Consider the following 22,084-nt stretch of genomic DNA (forward strand, 5'->3'; position numbering starts at 1 on the left):
TGTATCTGTCACCTGGCATATCTATTAATAGTGTGCTCTCTCTGAAAAGACTCCCGTTTCAATGATAAATTACACAATCCCCCTATTCACAGATGGTCTCCATAAGACAACTTAGGCATTAGGATTTAGAGGATACGAGAGATAATGCCAGAAATTTGAGATTTAAGTGGTTATTATAATCTTGGCGTAATTAGCTCCAAGCTTCCTGGCAGTTAAACAAAAGAAAAACATGAGGTGTCAGAAAGTTTATTCTGCCTTTTATGAAATGACGCATATTACATCTTCTGGAGGGACATATTTATCAGGCACTTTTAGGAGGATTTTTTCACGTAAATTGTTATATGAGGAACATTAAGTAACATAAGGGACTAGGTCCTCCGTGGGGTTTTTGCGGAAGTTTTAATGTGGCCATCTTCTTTATCTTGGTGCTCAAAAATGACTGTGCTTTTCCAATTCTCTTTCTCTGTGAAAAGCGGGGAGGGAATAAAAATTATTTCACAGGGGTTAACTGATATCGTATATGCTCAAGTGCCAAATAAACTATAAACATCAAAACATTATCATTTGCGTGCTTACCATCTTGTCCAAACCTCTTCTTTCAGTGATGAGAAAGCCAAGGTTCAGAGAGAGAGGAGCGACATGGTTAATCAGTGGTAAAACCGACTGGCCTTAAGACTCCTGTTTCGTTCCAAACGCTGATACCGCTTCAAATCGCTGTTCGCCAAGACACTGAAACTCTCTCAGGCCGCCAGTGTGGCATGGGAAGAGGATACAGAAAAACAATTCAGAGGCCTGAGTTTTGAACCGCAGTGGGCATGGTGGCCCCGACGCAGAGGCTAGAAGTGGTTTTCAGTCGTTGTCATTTTACAAAGTTATTAACGCCAGGCATGGTGGCTCACGTCTGTAATCCCAGCACATTGGGAGGCCAAGGCAGGCGGATCACCTGAGGTCAGGAGTTTGAGACCAGCCTGGCCAACATGGTGAAACGCCATCTCTACTAAAAATACAAAAAATCAGCTGGGCGTGGTGCTGCATGCCTGTAATCCCAGCTACTTGGGAGGCTGAGGCAGGAGAATCCCTTGAACCTGGGAGGCAGAAGTTGCAGTGAGCTGAGATCGCACCATTTCACTCCAGCCCAGGTAAGAAGACCAAAACTCCTTCTCAAAATAAAATAAAAAATGTTATTAACATATTTTAGCAAAATGAAATCTTGTGGTGTTTGCTTGGTTGAAAAGAATAAAGTATATATATATTTGCAAGTTAAGAAAATGCAAAAAAAAAAAAAAAAGAAAGAAAGATGAATGAAAGAAAAGGAAGAAAAGAAAAGAAGAGGCTGTTTCCAGTCTGGTTTCACACAGCCTGTGGGCCTCTTTCCTGCAGTGGATTTTCCAGCATTATCGCACAACCTTCTTTTCTGCTTCTCTTTCTCCTGGCCAGTGGGTCTGAAAGTGTTCCTAGACCAGCAGCGTCAGCACCACCCAAAAACTTTTTACATGTGCAAATTCTCAGGTCCCACCCCAGACCCACAGGTCCCACCCCAGACCCACTGAATCTGAAACTGGGAGTGATTCTGTTGCACACGGAGGTTTGAGAACCCCTGTTCTGGGCTGTTCTTAGGGTCCTGCCTGGCTTCAAAGAGAGAAGAGAAGCAAACTCCTGGTGCTTCTCCCTGTTGCTGCCCATCCCCTCACGCCAGCCCCTGCCCCTGCCAGGCTGTCCTTTCTAAACTCCTGATACCCCACTGCTTTTTTACCTGTGGCCGTTTGCACCTAGACTTCCTTAAAAAGTGAAGTAGCGTGACTTTTGTTTAATGGTTTGCCTAGCCAATACCACTTCTGGATAACAAAAACTGCCTTTACCAAGCATTTCATATGTGGCAGGTTCAAAAGCACTTTACCATTGCAATCTGATGGCCCAATTTACTTTTGTTTTAAAGAAAAAGCAGCTATCTTTTCTGCCTCTGATGTCTGCGACTGATTTTCCATTCGAATACACTTTAAAAATCCCATTTCTTTTTTTAAGGACAATTAGGTCTCCAGGAAGTCCAGAATGTAGAATTCTGTAGAAATTATTCAGATCAACTGTGATTTCCTTCTACCAAGAGCTTTTCACATTTCCAGATGGGTCTCAGCAGAAATAGTTTGTCTGAGCCTGATAGAATATTGATTCACTTTTCAAAGAATTTTGAAAAACTTTTACCAGTTTTACTTGCTCACCCTACCACTGCAACAGACCAGTGTTGTGGACACAGACTTGTCAACGGGGAAACGAACCGTTGATCCTCCCCTGTGAGGGCTTTTCTTTGGCTAGATCCAATCGAAAGGACGTGAATGGAATTCTGGCCGTGTGCCCCTCACACTGCCCTCTTCTGCTCCTGTCTGTCTTCCCTGAGGGAGCTTTCGGGACTACTCAAAGTGCTCTCCCTCAAGCTTTGTTTTGTACGCAACTTGCTGCTAGGAGAGTTGGAATTCGTTCTACTCACATCACGGGGAGGAAGTGGAAGCCCGAGTTCCCGCGCCGGTGAACAGGAGGGCACAGCGGGAAGAGCTCACTTCACTCCCCAAACGGGTCAGTCGTGCGTCTGAGCCCTGGAGCGAGCTGCTGCGGCCCACAGCGAGGGAGAACAGGAGAGAGAGTGACAGACGGAGACAAGGGAGCTCAGGGACAGAAGTGGTCTCCCTCCAAAACGGTGCTTGAGCTGCACTTTACCATCACCTGGGGAGGTGTAAGATTTCTGACAACCAGGCCAAACCCTGGACCCATTAAATCAGAATCTCTGCGAGTGGGACCCAAGCATTAGCATTTTTTTTTTTTTTTGAGATGGAGTCTCGCTCTGTTGCCAGGCTGGAGTACAATGGCGGGATCTCAGCAAACTGCAACCTCCCCCTCCAGGTTCAAGTGATACCCCCACTTCAGCCTCCCGAGTAGCTGGGATTACAGGTGCCCGCCACCACACCCGGCTAATTGTTTGTATTTTTAGTAGAGACAGGGTGTCACCATGTTAGCCAGGATGGTCTCGAACTCCTGACCTCATGATCCGCCCGCCTCGGCCTCCCAAAGTGCTGGATTACAGGTGTGAGCCACAGCGCCCGGCCTGGATTAGCATTTTTAAAATGCTCCCTGGTGCTTCTAACCTGCAGCCAGGGCTGAGAACCACCATTCCAGCATTCAGTTTCTCCAGCAACTGCTGTTTTCCTGCCTTCTCTCTGGATAACCTGGCATTAGGGGACAGGCCCCTTCTCGTTTGTCCTAGTTTGTGTTTTCTTTACTCTCTTGACCTTTGAGGACCATGTATAGAGTCAGGGGCATCTTATGCTAAGTGAAAATTTAATCTGAACTTCTTTTGCTCCAGATCCCTTATTTCCCCTTGGGTCCTATATCTTTGTCAAACACTGATTTGGAATCCCTGAAGAAATCATTGGTTTTATTATTCAATACTGAGATATATAGCTAGACCTATCACTTGGCTTTGAATTCCCTGGTCATTTGTTTCTGCATGATGAATAAATGAGCCTCTGAATAAGACAATGCTTCATGGTAGTAAGGAAAGAAAATCAGTCTCAACGACAGAACAGACTTTAAATGTTTTACTGGACAAATGCAGTGACCCCTTTCAAACGGATGTCACCAGGGCCCTTCTACACAGCTGTTTTAAAGTTTGCTAACCTATGACATAAGATCGACCTTTCTCTCTCCTACTGGATATGGTGTGATCTTGTCTCTAGCTATGGCCCACATTCCACAGGTGGGCCGGGGGTTCAGATGCCCCTCACAGATAAGGAATGAGTCTCAGATTGGCCCCACTTCCTGATTCCTTAGCTCAGAACTCCAAACACACATTCTTTTTAGCCATAGGGTCATTCTCAGGGTAATAGCAAGTGCTTCCCAATCAGGTGCATCCTCCAGCACCATGATTTTTTGGACGGGGAGTCTCTCTGCCGCCAGGCTGGAGTGCAGTGAAAAACCATCTTGGCTCCATGCAACCTCTACCCTCCTGGGTTCAAGCGGTCTCCTGTCTCAGCCTCCCTGAGTAGCTGGGATTACAGGTGCCCGCCACCATTTCCTGGCTAATTTTTGTATTTTTAGTGGAGACAGGGTTTCACCATGTTGGCCAGGCTGATCTCAAACTCCTGACCTCAGGTCATCCACCCACCTTGGCCTCTCAAAGTGCTGGGATTACAGGCGTGAGCCACCGTGCCTGGCCTGTGGTTTTGAAATCTTGAGGCAGCTGGTATGGTGGTCACCAACTTCTGCCTAATAAGCACTCCCCGCTCTGTGCTGAGACACAGCTCTTCCAAACCAAGTCTTTCTAACAGTTCTGAGCCCAATTCCTCTTCCCCTCGCCCCTCCTATGGCAGGATCTGCAGTATTATGGACACGAGAGACGCAGAAATGAAGGACAGGTTGTGAGCTAAGGACACCCGTGGGACGAGCTCTTGCCCTTCTCCTTCCTTGCCCTCTGCTGCCTGGGGATGCGGCAGCCCAGCACCAGCCCCCAGCTGCTTCCAGTGAAAACATGCTGTGTCATTTCGGGAGGGATTATATTTTGAACTTGTATTGATTTAGTCTTTATGTGATGCTTCCACATCCTTGTATTTTTCCATAGACGTTGGGTTTTCTGTTTTCATCCCTAGCTAGATGGACTTACTATGAGCACACCCCCAGTTCCAGGGCCAGAAAGAGCCTCCCCTCTCCTTACGACATGTGGAATCATGAACACCCCTGCCTTGGCCCAATTTCCCTAGAAAACAGAGCCTGAGGCAAAGCTTGTGTGTTTCTGGGCAGCGGGGCGAGTTCCAGGAAAGCAAGAGTAAAGGACAAAGGAAGTGAAAGGAGGCAGAGTACATGCAAGGTGGGAGGTTAGTGAGCAGCCGTGGCTTCCTCAACACACGCAGCTGGCTGCTTCCTCCCTGGGGGCTTAATCAAGGAGCCTGGGCCTAGCAAGAGTTCCCTTGGGGCGCTTTCTCAGGATGCGAGTTTAACCCCCTGGCAAGGACCCCAGGTGATGAGGCAAACTCAAGGGTGGCTTTTAGAAGCCTGGAGAAAGTGGCAGCCAGTGTCAATGGTTGCAATGGAAATGGCCAAGTTGCCCTGGAAGATGGCAGTGAAAACATAAAAGCCTGAGGAGAGTGGGCACACTGTATCATCTGAGACCGGAAGAGCCACCGGGGTTGCGGGGTGGGTAGGTATGATGGGCGGGCCCAGAGAACACGTGATTCGCCACGAGCGTCAGGAATGCTCAGGGGAGAGGCACCAACATCACTAAACAGGAGAGCTGGTCACAGAGCTGGGCTCACTGCTACCCATGGCAATGAAGCCCCTCCGCCCCCAGTCATAGAGGCCAGGCGGTGGCCTTCGGCTTCCAGATGCCAGGAGGTCACAATTACCACAATGACCTGCAGAGTCAGTCATGCAGCCAACCGGGCCCCGCCCACAGGGAGCTGTGGTCCGCAGAGCACAGCATCTCCCGGGGCAGAATAAATGGATAACCTACGCAGGTGCCGCTTAACGTCTCCAGCCAGCAAGAGGCACGAGTGGAGACGTAGGAGGCCCAGAGCCCTCAAACAAACTGACAGTCCCTTGCTCAGTTGTTTGGACCTAAGCCAGTTTTCCGACCTGGAACACAGGGACTGAAGAGGCGGCTGGGTCTCTAAGGAAGAACTCCGCAGCACTGGCAAGAAAAGACTGTAATGATTCCCCCAATCTTTCCCTAGGCGGACCCAAGGCCATGTACTTGGGTGACCATACACGGAAGAGAAAGGAATCCCCAGATGTCTGGAGGGCTACTCGATGTAGTGTCTGAGTTGAAACGGATACCTGGACACCCAAAGCATCATTGTGGTCTCCTTGCTAGACTGAGGGTCTATGGAGGTTAGTCAATCAATGAAACTAGTGGCAGAATGGCCTGGAAGAGGCAGTCATCAGCAAAGAGGACATTTACTCCAGGAGATAAAACATTCAGGGCCAGGCGTGGTGGCTCATGACTGTAATCCCAGCACTTTGGGAGGCCAAGGCGGGTGGATCACAACGTCGGGAGTCTGAGACCAGCCCGGCCAATATGGTGAAACTCCATCTCTACTAAAAATGCAAAAATCAGCCAGGCCTGGTGGCGCACGCCTGTAATCCCAGCTTCTCGGGAGGCTGAGGCAGGAGAATCGCTTGAACCCAGGAAGGGGAGGTTGCAGTGAGCTCCAGCCTGGGTGACAGAGTGAGACTCTGTCTCAAAAACAAACAAACAAAAAACATTCCCCACCTGAGATGGCTGCAGGGGAGCGTAACAGTTCTGTTACGGCAGGAAAGGGAGGAGAATAGAATTTTGTTGTATTTTATTAGTCACCTTTATTTCTACATTTTCTGGGATAAGCTTTCAATATTAGTGTGAACCAGTCATCAGGAGCTTCTCATCCGGTGCGTTTTCCTGGATGCACAGTGCAGATCCGGCAAAAGGACACCCCCTTCGGAAAGGTGAAGGTCAAACCCGACGGAAGCAGCCCACGAGCAGCTAGCTCTTTGCGGAGGTGTGGAAAGTGGCAGGGGAAGAGACAGGCCCTGATGGCAACTCAACAAACACCACCCATGTGCCAGGCACTGTCCCAAGAACCGGGATACAGAGATTAATCCAACCAAACCTCTGGTCTTTGAAGTCCAGAAGCCCCCGGACCAATAATCCATCACTAGCCACGGGGGACTTCTCACTAGGGAAGAGGCCACCTCTGCGGGCCCCTCTCAGAACTGGGGATGTTGGTGTTTACTCATTGCTGGGAAGGGCTGACCTTTGAGTTGTTTTCCCAGTCGCAGAAAGTCCTCTGATCCGCCACCTGCATGGGTGAGATTCGGCCGGGTGAGGGCAGAGCTCCTCCCTGAGCCTGTGGGGCGCTGGGCCTGCTATGTGTAAACCAGCAGAGCGGCTTCTCACCCACTGCCCAGGCTGGCAGCCTTCTAGGGAAATCCGTGAAGAAAACACATTTGGGGGTGTGGCATATTTTCTACTGGCTTCCTGTAGGGTTCCTGCTATCTTGGAAACAAAGACGGAGAACTAACTGGCAGCAACTGGCTGAACAAAATTCCACGGGCCTGGAAAGGCAGCTCTCTGACTTGTGGTTGGGTAGCCCCGTGCCTGGTGCAATGCCTGCAATGTGAGATGCTTCTAGTTGCTGGTGTTGATGGAGGCTAGAGGCTGTTACCAGATGTGTCTGAGAAATTTTACTCAGTGTATTTTTTGGTTATTGTTTTTATTATGAAGTACCAAATGCTCTGACAAATTTGAACAGACAGAAGTGTGAGGTAAGAACTGCCCCATCTATCCCTTCTCTTAGTAACCAGAGGTAGTAACTCTCTTGTAATTCCTTCTAGAAAGTTTCTTAGCAAATGTAAGCATAAACATATATATACACTCACACAGAGCTATAGATAGATATAGGTATGTAGATGTACACACAGTTGGTCGTCGTATACATCAGATCCTTAATTAACTTTTCTCAAAAATATATATTAAAGATCTTTCACACAAGCCTGTCACTCCTGGAAAGAGACCCTCCCGCCTCAACCTCTCGAGTAGCTAGAACTACAGGCACACATCACCACGCCCAGCTATTTTATTTTATTTATTTATTTTTTGAGACAGAGTTTTGCTCTTGTTGCCCAGACTGGAGTGCAATGGCACGATCTCGGCTCACCACAACCTCCGCCTCCCAGATTCAAGCAATTCTCCTGCCTCAGTCTCCCGAGTAGCTGGGATTACAGGCATGTACCACCACACCCAGCTAATTTTGTATTTTTAGTAGAGACAGGGTTTCTCCATGTTGAGGCTGGTCTCAAACTCCTGACCTCAGGTGATCCACCCACCTCGGCCTCCCAAAGTACTGGGATTACAGGCGTGAGCTACAGGGCCCGGCCTATTTTATTTTTTGTAGAGGCACAATCTCTCTGTTACCCAGGCTGGTCTCAAACCCCTAGGCTCAAGCAATCCTCCCACCTGGCCTCCCAAAATGTGGGGATTACAGGCGTGCACTGCACCTGGCCTGTTTGCATGATTTGTAGTTTTTCGCTATGTAATTGTATGACACATGGGTACGCGTTTGTACTGCTGCTTTAACCCTGCAAAGGTTAGGGGTGGGTCACTTCTAAATTTCCAGTCTCTGTCAACCTGCTGGCGAAAAATGGTACATATAACTTTGTGTATTTTAAACAATTAATACAGTTGAGCACCTTTATGTATGTTTCTTAGCCATTTGCATTTTTTCCCATGCACTACCTGTTTATATCCTTTGCTCATTTCTTTCTTTTTAACATTTATTTTTGTTTATTTAGTTTTTTTTGAGACAGAGTCTTGCACTGTCGCCCAGGCTGGAGTGCAGTGGCGCAATCTTGGCTCATTGCAACCTCCACCTCCCAGGTTGACACGATTCTCCTGCCTCAGCCTCCCAAGTAGCTGGGATTACAGGTGCCCGCCACCACGCCCAGCTAATGTTTTTGTATTTTTAGGAGAGACAGGGTTTCACCATGTTGACCAGGCTGATCTTGAACTCCTGACCTCGTGATCCACCTGCCTTGGCCTCCCAAAGTGCTGGGATTACAGGCGTGAGCCACCACGCCCGGCCCAACATTTTTTTATCTTTGTGTATTAAGCGTTCTTCATGTATTAAGTTAATTAGCTCTTCGTCGTTTGTGTTGCAAATATTCTCCTCCCCTCTTTTTGTCATTTATCTCTTGATTTCCTTTAGGATATATCTAAAATATACAAGTATATAAAATATAAATATTCACATACATAAATATATAGTATATATTTATAACATGTAAAAATATTTATAAGTGTAACTATAACACACGTTAAAATTTATTTTTTCCCATATAAATGTTTAAATATTTTCTGCTTTCAAATTTATTCATCGTTTTTCTTCTTTTCTCTTCTTTCTTTCTTCTTCTCCTTTTTACATTTTTATTTATTTATTTTAAAGACAGGTATTGCTCTGTCCCCCAGGCTGGAGTGTAGTGGTGTGCTCGTAGCTCACTGCAATCTCCCAGGCTCAAGTGATCCTCCCACCTCCGCCTCCCACATAACTAGAACCACAGGCCCACGCCACCATGCCCGGCTAGTTTTTGTATTTGTAGAAATGAGACATTGCCATTTTGCCCAGGGTAGCCTTGAACTCCTGGGCTCAAGCAATCCTCCTGCCTTGGCCTCCCAAAGTGCTGGGATTACAGGCATGAGCCACTGTGCCTGGCCAGCTACCTTTCAATTTTTTTGTAGAGACAGCATCTCATTGTGTTACCCAGGCTGATCTCTCAAACTTCCTGGCCTCAAGCAATCCTCTTGCCTCAGCCTCTTCTTTTTTAAAAATAGCAGTTATTTACATGCTACTTATATTTTTTTTTAAAAACCTAATTTTAGCCAATGTGACTTCCTTAAAAAAAAAAAAACTAAACTAACTCAATGAGAGATCATTTTTAAAAGAAAAACACATGCTTTTTTCCAGCACATTTTAGACATATCATTACATATGGACCAGTCAAAAATCAGTTTCAGGGAGAGTAAAAGGAAGACAGAACAGAAAAATATATTTGAAGAAATAATGGCAAAAAAATCCAAATTTGATTAAAACTACAGACCCACAGATACAAGCAGCTCAATGAACCCCAAGCATAAGAAACGTGAAGAAAATGACACCAAGGGACATCATAATCAAATTGCTCAAAATCAATGATCAATAGAAAACCTTAAAAAGAACCAAGGGAACATTTAGGACAAATGTATAGATGAACAAAGATTAAGATGACACCAGATTTCCCATTGGAAAAACACATGAGCAAGAAAACAGTGGAAAGCCTGGTGCATTGGCACACCCCTGTGGTCCCAGCGACTCGGGGGGCTGAGGCGGGAAGATCACTTGAGCCCAGGAGTTGTGGCCAGCCTCGGCAATACATGAAACCCTGTATGTCGAAAAGAAAAGACAAGAAAAGGCAGAAGAAAAGAAAATCCTTAAGCAAAATCCTTAAAGTACAGCAAGAAAAAAAAAATCCTGTTAACTAGAATTCCATAACCAGCTTAAATATCCTTTATAAACGAAGGAGGTGAAATAAAGTCTTTTTTTTCCAGACATGCAAAAGCTGAAAGAATTTATCCCAAGTGGCCACACAAGAAAGGTTAAAGGAAGTCCTTCAGGCAGAAGGAAAGTGATACCAGATGAAAATACGAGTATATACAAAGGAATGAAGGGCAACTTACATGGGTAAGTAGAGAAGTTCTTTTCCTTATTATCTAATGTTGCGTAGGCTTTGTAGCGTAAGTAAATGTAAAAATGGCAGCAGAAAGGTCAAGAGGGGAGGAATTAGATTATTGTATGGTTGGTTTTTTTTTTGAGATGGAGTCTCACTGTGTCACCCAGGCTGGAGTGCGGTGGCGCGATCTCGGCTCACTGCAATCTCCGCCTCCCAGGTTCAAGAGATTCCCCTGCCTCAGCCTCCCGCGTAGCTGGGACTACAGGCGTGCACCCCCACGCCCAGCTAATTTTTTGTATTTTAGTAAGGACAGAGTTTCTCCATGTTGGGTTCTTATACTCTAGTGTACACCATAATATCACTTGAAGATAGACTGGTAAGTTAAAGATAGATGCTATAAATCCTTTCCATTTCCTTTCTGGTAAACTGGACACATGTAGTTTAATGATTACCTATTCCTACTCATAAAAAAAAAAAGTTCTTTTGTAAACAGATCAACATAATGCCGTTTCAGCTGCCCTCCCCACCACAGTCTGTCTGCAGCCACAGATACAGTCCTGTAATAGCTAACTCATAAGGTAAAGGCAGTGTTTACTTACTGACAGTAAAAAGTAAAAATGAGCAACTCATTTTGCTTCAACTTTACTTATTTTTCTCTCCTTCTCTCTCTCTCTGTTTTGTTTTTTCTGTCTCTATTACCTGTGTGGGGAAAAGACAGAATCCTAACTCTCCAGGTTAGCGGCTTCCAGTAGGTAAAATCCTTGCCAAGTTGCCTGAGTTCTGCTTGCAGGGCTGAAAAGAACCTGGAGGAACAGCCCACAAGTTACGGAGGTGGAAGGTTCCAGAGACCAGACCAAAAGATGTGAACTAGGGCCAGGTGCGGTGGTTCACTGTAATCCTCGCACTTTGGGAGGCCAAGGTGGGTGGATCACCTGAGGTCAAGAGTTCGAGACCAGCCTGACCAACATGTTGAAACCCCATCTCTACTAAAAATACAAAATTAGCCAGGCGTGGTGGTGGGCGCCTGTAATCCCAGCTACTTAGGAGGCTGAGGCAGAAGAATCGTTTGAACCCGGGACAGGGAGGTTGCAGTGAGCCAAGATCGTGCCATTGCACCACTCCAGCCTGGGCAAAAAGAGCAAACTCAGTCTCAAAAAAAAAAAAAAAAAAAAAGTGTGAACTGCTTACCGGTGCTGAAGGGAGCACAGCCAGACAGACCAGGCTGAAGGTTTCATTGGAGTTTGTATGTCACGCTCTGGAAATCTGGGTCCTAATTGATACGCCTTCCCGCTCTTGTCAAGCGCATCGGTGATTTCCGCATGCTGTTAAATTCAGAGGTCAATTTTCAGTCCTCATGTTTTGTCATATCAGCAGCACCTGAAGCACCCGATCACTTCTGCTTCTTTGACATACGTTGCTCACCTGGCTTCAGGGCGTTCTTTCTTGGTTCTTCTCTTACCTCTCGGCCTGTTCCTTTTTTGTCTCTTTTGTCAGTTCTCTCTCGTCTCTCAGACTTCTAAATATCAGAGGGCTTCAGGGATCCACTCTAGAGCCACTTCTTTTCTCTCCTACAGTCACTCCCTTGGTGACCCAATCCAGGTCCAAGAATTTATCATTTCTTGCCCAGACCTCTTCCAGACTGAATTCCAGGCTCCATCCCTCCCTTTGGATGTATAAACATCTCAAACTTAACATGTTCAAAACTAAACTCTAATTTTCTACTTAAAATCGGCTCTCAGATTCCAAATTGTCCTCTTCTGGGCACGGAGGTTTACGCCTGTAATCCCAGCACTTTGGGAGGCTGAGGAGGGTGGATCACCTGAGGTCACAAGTTCAAGATCAGCCTGGCCAACATGGTGAAAACCCATCTCTACTAAAAAATACAAAAAAAAAAAACTGGATATGGTGGCGGGAGCCTGTAATCGTAGCTACTCAGGAGGCTGAGGCAAGAGAATCTCTTGAACCCGGGAGGCAGAGTTTGCCATGAGCCGAGATCGCGCCACTGCACTCCAGCCTAGGCAACTGAATGTGACTCCGTTTCAAAAAACAAAAACAATTTTTCCTCTTCTCAGTTAATGGAAATACGTCCTTCCAGTTACTTAGGACAAAATCTTCAGAGTCATCCTTGATGTCTCTCTTTCTCCTTTACCCAGAAAGGATCCAGTAGCAAATCCTGTGGACTTTATCTTCTGAGCGTGTTCAGAATGAGCTACTTCTCACTCCCCTGCTGCCTCCACCCTGGCTTGAGCCACCGTCTGCTCTCTCCCAAGTTATTCCAGTTAGCTCCTAACTGGTCTCCTGCTTCCATCCTTGACCTGCTTCAGCATATTCTCCAACTAGCAGCTAGAGGGATTCTTTTAAAATCAAAGTCAGCTCATATTACTCCTCTGCTCAAAAACTGCCAGTGTGGGAGCAATGGCTCACACCTGTCATCCCAGCACTCTGGGAGGCCCAGGTAGGAGGATCGCTTGAGCCCAGGAGTCTGAGACCAGCCTAGGTACATAGTGAGACCCCATCTCTACAAAAAATAAAATGTTAGCCGGGTGTAGTGGTGCCTGCCTGTAGTCCCTGTTACTCAGGAGGTTGAGGTGGGAGGATGACTTGATCTGGGAGGTCAAGGCTGCAATGAGCCAAGATGGTGCCACTGAAGACATCCTATGTAATCTGGCCTCCACTACCTCTCTGATCATGCCTCCTCCTCCACAGCCTCTCATTTGTGCGCTCCAGCTACCCTGGCTTCCTGGTGCTGTTCTCACTCATGGTGCATGCTCCTTACACAAGCTCCTGCCCTTAGAACTCGCTGTTCTTTCTGCGTGGGACACTATTCTTCCAGCAGAAGCAGAATTACCAATAAACTAATGCAGCATAAACTTCCCACCCTTTACCAACATGGGTCCTCTCAAGGCCTTGTACCTACTTTTGTATTGATAATTTCATATTCTATTTCTTAACGAGGCTCTCGAAGTTGTATCAACATTGGGTCCCACAAATCTTGGATCTATTCCTGTCCCCCAGATATCTGCGTGGCTCACTACTCTATCTCCTTCAAGTCTTTGTTCAAATATTGCCTCTGGACTGAGACTGTTTAAAACTGCACCCCCAGCCCTTCATCTCTAGTAACTTCCTATTGTCCTTTCCTGCTTCGTTTTTATCCTTAGAATTTATTATTACCATTTGCAGTGTTAATCTTGATTTATTTATCTTGTTGATTTTCTGTCTCCCTCATTAGAATTTAAGCTCCACAAATGCACAGATTTGTGTGTTTTTTTTTACAGCTATCCCCAGTGCTTAGACTAATATTTGGCAAATAGTAAGTGCTCAATAAATTTGTGTTGAATGAATGAAGCTCTCCTTTTGGTGTAAGGGAGTGAAATAAAAGAATTGGTATTTGTAGACCCCCCAAAGGGACAGCATGACTTTAGCAGGAGGACAGAGGCAGGAGGAATGGAAAAGGCAGGTGGTTCTGTGTTTGCCAGGGACCTGATACCTAAGTCCTGCTGACAACATTTCGAGGTTGGTGTTTGGTCTGGAGGTGCTGGGGCCAGTGGAATGTGGATATTCTGTAAGGGGCAGATGCCCAGAAGCGGGGGCAGACTTGAGGGCCTGTTGCTGCTGCATCGTCTCTAAGGCACCTCACTGTGAACGGACGCTCCTTTTCCGAGCAGGGCCCCTGATGTCCCTCTGCTTCAGAGATCTCTCCCATGACAAGAAACCCCTCTTCCTCTCCCCAGTACGGCTCAGAACACTTGCAAGGCCTGGGAACACCTGGAAGGAACTGGGTAGAATGAATGCAAAAATGTGACAAAGGGTGAAAAGCATTAGGTTTAAAGAGAAAGATTAGGCTGGTCGTGGTGGCTCATGCCTGTAATTCCAGCACTTTGGGAGGCTGAGGCAGGTGGATCACCTGAGGTCAGGAGTTCGAGATCAGCCTGGCCAACATGGTGAAACCCTGTCTCCACTAAAAATACAAAAATTAGCAGGGTGTGGTGGCGCGCGCCTGTAATCCCAGCTACTAGGGAGGCTGAGGCAGGAGAATCACTTGAACCTGGGAAGAGGAGGTTATAGTGAGCTGAGATCACGCCACTACACTCCAGTCTGGGTGACAGAGTGAGACTCCATCCCCCCCTCAAAAAATAATAAAACAACACACATACAAGAGTAGGTTAGATTAGTCCAAAGACAGTAAAATAAGACATGAGCTGGGAAGTTTAGGACCGATTAGCATGGACTTGGAGACAGGTCAGGATGCATGACTCTGGACAAATGCCACGAGTAGTGCAGGAGTATTCCAAGCTCATTAGTAAATGGTACAGGCTACATCGTTCAGGGGCCAGGTGGCTCGGTAGTGGCAGGAAGCACAGATGCATCTTGCAGAAGAAGCTGCCAAGCCCTGACTCTCCTGCCAGCTGGCCCTGCCACCATAGACGTGGATCTTGGAGAGAGTCACTGCCTTTCCAGAGTAGTCCTTTGGCCTGGGTCTCAAAGACCTTTAAAACCTAGCTTGGGCCTGGCGCAGTGGCTCATGCCTGTAATCCCAGCACTTTGGGAGGCCAAGGCAGGTGGATCACAAGGTCAGGAGTTCAAGACCAGCCTGGCCAGCATGGTGAAACCCCATCTCTACTAAAAATACAAAAAATTAGCCAGGCGTGGTGGCGGGCACCTGTAATCCCAACTACTCGGGAGGCTGAGGCAGAGAATTGCTTGAACCCAGGAGGTGGAGGTTGCAGTGAGCTGAGGTTGCACCACTGCACTCCAGCCTGGTTGACAGAGCGAGACTCCGTCTCAGAAAACAAACAAACAGAAAAGGAAACAAAAATACAGCTTGGAGTATCCAAAGGACTTGAGAGAGAGAGTAGCGGTCAAGAAAGCAGGGTCATAAACACCCTGTAAGGATTGGGGTTGCTACTAAATTCCATTGAGCATTCAGAAGCAAAATGGTGCATTTTAATACAGTAATTCTAATAAAAGAAGAAGTATCCACCACTGTGTGGCACCCGTATTTGTTCAGCCGTAGATTTTAGAGGCAACTTGCAAAGCCTGCTTCTAATTAATTCAAGTCTATTAGATGAAATGTGTTACTGTTCCTGGCCACACTAAGTTGTCACAGTCAGATTAATTTCTCCTAGCAGAGTGGCAAAGCAATTACGACGGCAAATATGGCAAGTCACTCCTCACCAGAGGAAGCTATTGATATTTGAGGGAGTTTTTGTTTGTTTGTTTGTTTGTTTGTTTGTTTGTTTGTTTTTTGAGACAGAGTCTCGCTCTGCCGCCCAGGCTGGAGTGCAGTGGCGTGATCTTGGCTCACTGCAAGCTCCGCCTCCCGGGTTCACGCCATTCTCCTGCCTCAGCCTCCCGAGTAGCCGGGACTACAGGCGCCGCCACCTCGCCCGGCTAGTTTTTTTTGTATTTTTTAGTAGAGACGGGGTTTCACCGTGTCAGCCAGGAGATCGAGTCTCGATCCTCGCTGACACTTGTGATCCGCCCGTCTCGGCCTCCCAAAGTGCTGGGATTACAGGCTTGAGCCACCGCGCCCGGCCGAGGGAGTCTTATTTAACTAAAATGTTCAGCGATAAATTGTTCGATAATAATATTTAATTAGACAATTAACTCAACATGCAGCATAAGTATCAGTTAAATGGAGAGCTCCACCCTGTCACCGGTTTGGTTCACTGCAGTTTCTCCCGAGCACTGGTTCCTGTTGGGAATGGATGCTTGGCTCCTTGTGGCCTTTCTGTCTTGTCTCCAGCTCAGATGCCCAAGATACGCAGCTCTTGGGAACTTGAACAGGCATCAGGCTGGCAAAAAATGATGGGAATCATGGCCAGGTGTGGTGGCTCACACCTGTAATCACAGCGTTTTGGGAGGCTGAGGTAGGCGGATCACTTGAGGTCAGGAGTTTGAAACCAGCCTGACCAACATGCTGAAACCCGTCTCTACTAAAAACACAAAAACAGCCAGGTGTGGTGGCGCACGCCTGTAATCCCAGCTACTTGGTAGGCCAAGGCAAGAGAATCACTTGAACCCGGCAGGTGGAGGTTGCAGTGAGCAGAGACTGTGCCACTGCACTCTGCCTGGGCGACAGATTGAGACTCCATCTCCAAAAAAAAAAAAAAAAAAAAAGGGAATGAGAACTCTGAGAACTCTGAGCAATCTTCAGTCTTACCGAAGCCTGGCTTGTCATTCTGTGAACACAGAGCTGGAGGTCCGGGGGAGAGGTTTAAGGCCACACAGCTAGATAGTGGCAGAAACTGGATGCCACTTTTTGACTTGAGAAGTGTGTAGATCTACTGAATTGTTAATTTTTTTGGTTTTTTTTTTGTTTTTTGAGATGGAGTCTCACTCTGTCTCCCAGGCCAGAGTGCAGTGGTATGATCTCGGCTCACTGCAACCTCCGCCTCCCGAGTTCAAGCGATTCTCCTGCCTTAGCCTCCTGAGTAGCTGGGATTATAGATAGGTGTGTGCCACCATGCCCGGCTAATTTTTGTATTTTCAGTAGAGAGAGAGTTTCACCATGTTGGCCAGGCTGGTCTCGAACTCCTGACCTCAGGTGATCCACCCAGCTCGGCCTTCCAAAGTGCTGGGATGACAGGCGTGAGCCACCATGCCTGGCCGTTCATTTATTCTTAGACTCCAGAGTAGGACTTTTTCACAACTTTGTCCCTGTGATGTGCTGCCCTTGAAGATCCTTTCCCTCAGATAACTGACAGATAGTAACGAACAGCTAGGAAGAGTGGGCTCTACCGTTCTTCAGGGCTTGCCTTTGGCTTTCTGCCCTCAGGACAAGGAAAAAGTGGTGAACACTCGCTTTTTGTCTCACCCAGCCGTAGGGAGCAGAAATGCTAGAGAAATCTCAAAAGCTTGGGTAAAGATGGGCATAGATAGGAGTGGTTGTCCCCAGGAACTTCTCCGCATTAGACTCCTCTTGTGGCATCCCTCAGGTCACTCCATTGCTTTCACCTCCAGAATCACAGGCTGTCTTACCGCATGTGTGAGATTCCCTTCAGTTAGCTCTGAGCCTTTGGCCAAGACTGGGCAAATGTCTTAGCCTGGTTTCAGAACAACTCTGCCCTCCCAGGCCCCATTCAAATGAGGTCTGCACCTGTGCCTGGGTGGAAAGGTAGTGGGGAGCAGTCCCTCCTGAGATCAGCTTGGGGTGGTAGTAGCAATGCAGGGGATACCTAAGGGGAGGGGAACTCTGGAGGTAAGAGTTGGGGCCACCATATTCCCCAAATGTCAAATTTTTTGCTCCTCTGATTACCTTGGAGAATCTTGGTGGATATTTTTTTTGGTGCCTCAGTGAATGGGGGAGGGAGGGAAATGTGGCTTCTAAGAGGCCTCCTATCCTGAGCTCAGGCTCCCTCGTGAGCTTAATATTTTACATCTTTAGATTGGCTCTCTTTCTCATTGGCTCTGATTGGCCTGCCATGGATCAAGGGAACACTAGAATTAATCAGCTGTGGCCAGGAAGGTAGAGTTGTTCCAAAAGAATCATGTACAGAGGGTTGGGGGATGGAGAAGGCCAGGACGCAAGGAAGGGCCATCCCAGAAGAGCAGCCTGATGGGCAGATTAAACATTCCATTATTAAGTTATTTTCCATTTTTTTTCTGTTGCACCGAATACCTATGTATGCTCATCTTTGTGAAGTATGTTACTATTTTTGTAGGCTAGAGTCCTAGAATGGAATTGCTGAGTCAATGGGTATCATGCCGCTAAATTATTTTCAAAAAATATTGCAGTTTTCGCTCTTCCAATGCATCAGCCATCGGAGAGCAGCAGCCATGGCTCTGTACTACCCCATGGCTGAGGGCCTCAGTGAGGGCACAGGTGGATCAGCGATGTGAGCAAGCTCAGGCACACTCACCAAGTTCAGCAGGACATGATCCGAGAGCTCTGTGGCTTTGCCCTGAATGAGCGCCATGCCACGGACTTGCTCAAGGTCTCCAAAGACAAATGGGCCCTCACGTTCATCAAGAAAAGGGTGGGGCCACACATCCGCACCAAGAGGAGGTAAGAGGAGCTGAGTGACGTCCTGGCCACAGTGAGGAAAGCAGCTGCCAAGGATTGAGCTCCCCTTGCTCTGCATAACAAAACCTCTACAGAACCAAACTCGGCGATTTTCACTCCTGCCAGCACCTCGTTTTCTCTCCAGAATGTTTTCTCTCCAGTATTTCTAATCTTCACCAATTTGATTTACAAAAAAATTTGTTTTTTATTTTGCATTTTAAAAATTACGGTTCATCATAATTCCTTAGGTTTATCAGTGATGCTTTTCTTTTTTGTGATTTATCTATCCTTTGTGTATTTTTTCAATTAGATTGTTTCTTCTTATTCATATGTAGAAACACTTTATATTTTGTGAATTTTTGGCTCTTATATTTTCTATATGTTGCAAATGTTTTCTCCCTGGCAATGATTTGGATGGCAGCGCTCTTGCACAGAAGTTTAGGTTTCTGAGTGGTTGAATCTTTTGCTTTTCTTTATGCCTCCTGGATATTGTGTTAGAGTTAGCAAATCCTTTCCAGCCTCAAGATTATAGAAATAGTCTCATATTTTCTCATAGTATTTTTATAGTCTTAGTTTTTATTTTTTGATCTTTAATTCATGTAGAACTTATTAGGTGTATGGTATATAAATGTACAATTGTTTCTACACCATTCAACAATCTTTTTCATTGGTAATGCCACTCTACTTGTGTTTTAAATTTTCATTAATTTGTGGATCTGTTTCTGAACTGCCTATTTGTTTCATTAATCTGCTTTTTCTATACATGTACCAGCACCATGTCATTGTCTTTTTAATTAAAAAATGTTTTATTTAAAAAATGCTTTTACATACTTGTCTAATTAGCTTAGTTTTGTAGTATGTTTTTATCTTATGATGCATTTAAAAATGTTTTCCTGCTTAACTTTGCATATTTATCCATCAAAATCAATTGATCATGTTTCCCTCTGCCACTCCCACCCCCAAGCTGCACTGAATTCTAGATAAATATGGGGGGAAATCCATCTTTTATAGTGTTGCTTTCCTATCTGAAAACATGGTTTATCTCCTTCTTTTTCCTTTTTCTTTCTTTCTTTTTTTTTTGACATGGAGTCTCACTTTGTCGCCCAGGCTGAGTGCAGTTGCATGATCTCGACTTACCACAACCTCTGCCTCCCGGATTCAAGAGACTCTCCTGCCTCAGCCTCGCGAGTAGCTGGGATTATGGGTATGCGCCACCACGCCCGGCTAATTTTCATATTTTTAGTAGAGACAGAATCTCTCCGTGTTGGTCATGGCTGGTCTGGAACTCCCGACCTCGGGTGATCTCCCAAAGTGCTGGGATTACAGGCGTGAGCCACCGTGCCCGGCCCATCTCCTTATTTTTCAATTCATCTTTCATGTCTGTCAGTAATGACATACATTCTTTATGACTCTACATTTTCTTGTTGTCTTTAGGTTTTATTGCTATTGTGACTTTTATGATTTCTTCTACTGTATATTCTGAAAGGGAAAGCTTTTAATTTTTCCCTGCATTTGTTTTGTATTCAACCAACTTACTGAAATCCATTATTATTCTAATAATTTTAGCGCTTACTTTCCTAAATATTCTGGGGTAACAATAGTAGTTAGTACCTGCAATAATGGTGGTTTGACTTCTTTTATTTATACTTCATTTCTTTTTCCTGCCTTTTGTCCTCGCCATTGCAGAGTCTTGATGGGATGTCTCTCTTTGGCACCCTTTGGGATATGACTCTGAACCCTGCCTTCCAGCTGCAGAGTCCCCTCAACTCTGGAGGGAGCTCTATTATTTGTGTGGGGGGTGGGAGCTTATCTCCTGAGCCAGCCTCTGCTTGTCAGAACACACTCTTCCTGCAAGCATGGTTTCCACGCTCCCCTCCTGTGGCAGCCACAGCCTCACATCACGAAGATGATAAGCAGCCATTCAAGGGATGATCTCTAAGGACAGCCTGGCATGCCTGAAAGTCAGCAAACATGAGGGCCCATCATAGCTCACTTCTTTTCCCACTGCCAGTTGGGCCTTGCCTTCTAGCTCAGTCAGCATTGGGAGACTAGGCTGCTCAATCTGGTGGTCTTTTGTTTCCAGCTCTCCCCAGTATCCCTATTGTGCATTCCTCATGCCCCATGCTCTCCTTGGCTTTCCCTAATTGACCCCAACTTGTGTCCTACATCCTTCACCTCCCCAGACCTGACCTAGTGGTTGGGTAGAGGAAGCAGGATGTTGAGACATGGAAGCTAAATTTCTCCTGCACTGGAGGCTGGCAGCAGAACCTGGGGAAGTCGGAGGGGCGAAGAAGCAAGAGAGGTTCCAGCAACCTTTAGTCTGCCTCAAGAAGTCTCCAGCTAGGAGGCAATGCTAAGCCAGGACAACCTAGAGATACCCTGGCTGGCCAGGGCTTCCTAAAAAAGACATGTTGCTAGGTGGTTACGCTGCCTTAAGAGCACACCCATCACTCAGTGAATCTGCTGTGAGTCAAAGGGACGCCCCTGAAGACACATTGCCTGGAGGAGATAAGCCCCCCAGGGTCCCCCACAGCCATTCCCCAGCCTCTTCTCTTCAGCTTCTTCATTTCTACATGCTCCTCCTTCCAGTTTGGCCACTGGCTCAGGCCACAGCTGATGCCCTGTTCACAGCCTGCATCACCCTCCTGAGACAGGGCCTTCTCCAAGTGTTTGCCTTTGGGCAGGTCCCAAGGCTACCACCTGGAGCTGCTGGAGAGGGTAGTCCTGACAGCAACCCCCCGGCGACCCGGTCCTTACTAGCTCCTCCCTGACCTCCTTGTAATGCTGGGTGCAGAGGGATGGACCAGGGCGCTGCATGTAAGTGGTGAACAGGAGGGCGTCTGGGTGACTGAAAGGGGAGAAGGGAGGGGAAAGGATGGGAGACGCTGCAGCAAACATCTCTGAGGAAAATGGGTAATGACAGAGCTGGTAGACAATGGTGAAAGAAGGAAGGATGGCACCGAAAGTAGTCATGCTCCTTTTTATTTCATTGAGATTTTCTTTTTCTCTTTTTGCCAATTAATAATACGTTTTGGTCTGGGGGATGCTTGGGAAGGCCCCATTGTTCAAAATATCTCTTTCAGGAACCTGGAACACCACCATTTGAGACTCACGTCTTTAGGTCTTGAAGGTTTTTTGGTCTTTGAGATGCTTTTATGTAAAGTTAATGCACCTCCAGTGCCCTCTGAACAGAGGCCACTGAACGTGGACTGAGCTTCCCTGGCCGTCCTTATCTCCTGCTGCTCACCCTCCTTCCTGCCCCAGCCTGAAGGAGCAGCTCCTTCCTGGTCAAGAGCTCCATGGCTTCACCTAATTTACGTCACCCTCCCCAAGCTGTAGGGAGAGTTCCCCCACCGTCCCAGAGCTCCATGGCTATGCCTAACTTGCCTCACCAGCCGAAGCTGTCCTGGAAGGGAAGAAGCTGCAGAGTGCCTGTTCCCTTCCTTGGGCTGTGAGCACCTGGACAGCAGGGACTGCAGAGACCTCAGGGGTTGGAGGGGGTGAAAAGCAAGTCTCACATGTCCTGCTTTGGCCTGAGACCAGGCCCCTACCTCTGACCTATGCTGCAGGTCCTGGATAGACCAATTCCACAGCAGAGGAATCTATTTCAATGCTGTATCAGAGTCCTGTCCAGGAAGCAGACCACGCTGAGTGAGTATATCAGTCAGGGTTCCCCAGAGAAACAGAACCAATCTATATACAGTGAGGTGTGTGTGTGTGTGTGTGTGTGTGTGTGTGTGTGTGTATGTGCATATAGAGAAAGACAGAAAGAAAGAGAGAGTTTAAGGAACTGGCTCATGTGACTGTAGAGGCCTTGTCAGAGGCATTTGAACCAGAGCAATGCCATCTTGAATAGGG

The 22,084-nt window shown here is 46.8% G+C and overlaps 1 long non-coding RNA gene across 4 annotated transcripts; it reads left to right on the plus strand.

Annotated features, from left to right (window-relative positions):
• Positions 1 to 6,170: 6,170 nt before the first annotated feature.
• Positions 6,171 to 21,977, plus strand: LOC108584754. 4 transcript variants are annotated; one of them, XR_001900274.3, is made up of 3 exons: positions 6,171 to 7,284; positions 10,100 to 10,232; positions 21,796 to 21,977. It is a non-coding gene; the product is annotated as an uncharacterized LOC108584754 (long non-coding RNA). The 4 variants fall into 4 exon arrangements; XR_002520655.2 differs by lacking the exon at positions 21,796 to 21,977 and adding an exon at positions 17,959 to 18,049; XR_001900273.3 differs by lacking the exon at positions 21,796 to 21,977 and adding an exon at positions 10,936 to 11,179.
• The last annotated feature ends 107 nt before the right edge of the window (positions 21,978 to 22,084 follow it).

The sequence above is a fragment of the Papio anubis genome, chromosome 2 (assembly GCF_008728515.1).
Source record: "Papio anubis isolate 15944 chromosome 2, Panubis1.0, whole genome shotgun sequence".
Classification (NCBI taxonomy): Eukaryota; Metazoa; Chordata; class Mammalia; order Primates; family Cercopithecidae; genus Papio; species Papio anubis.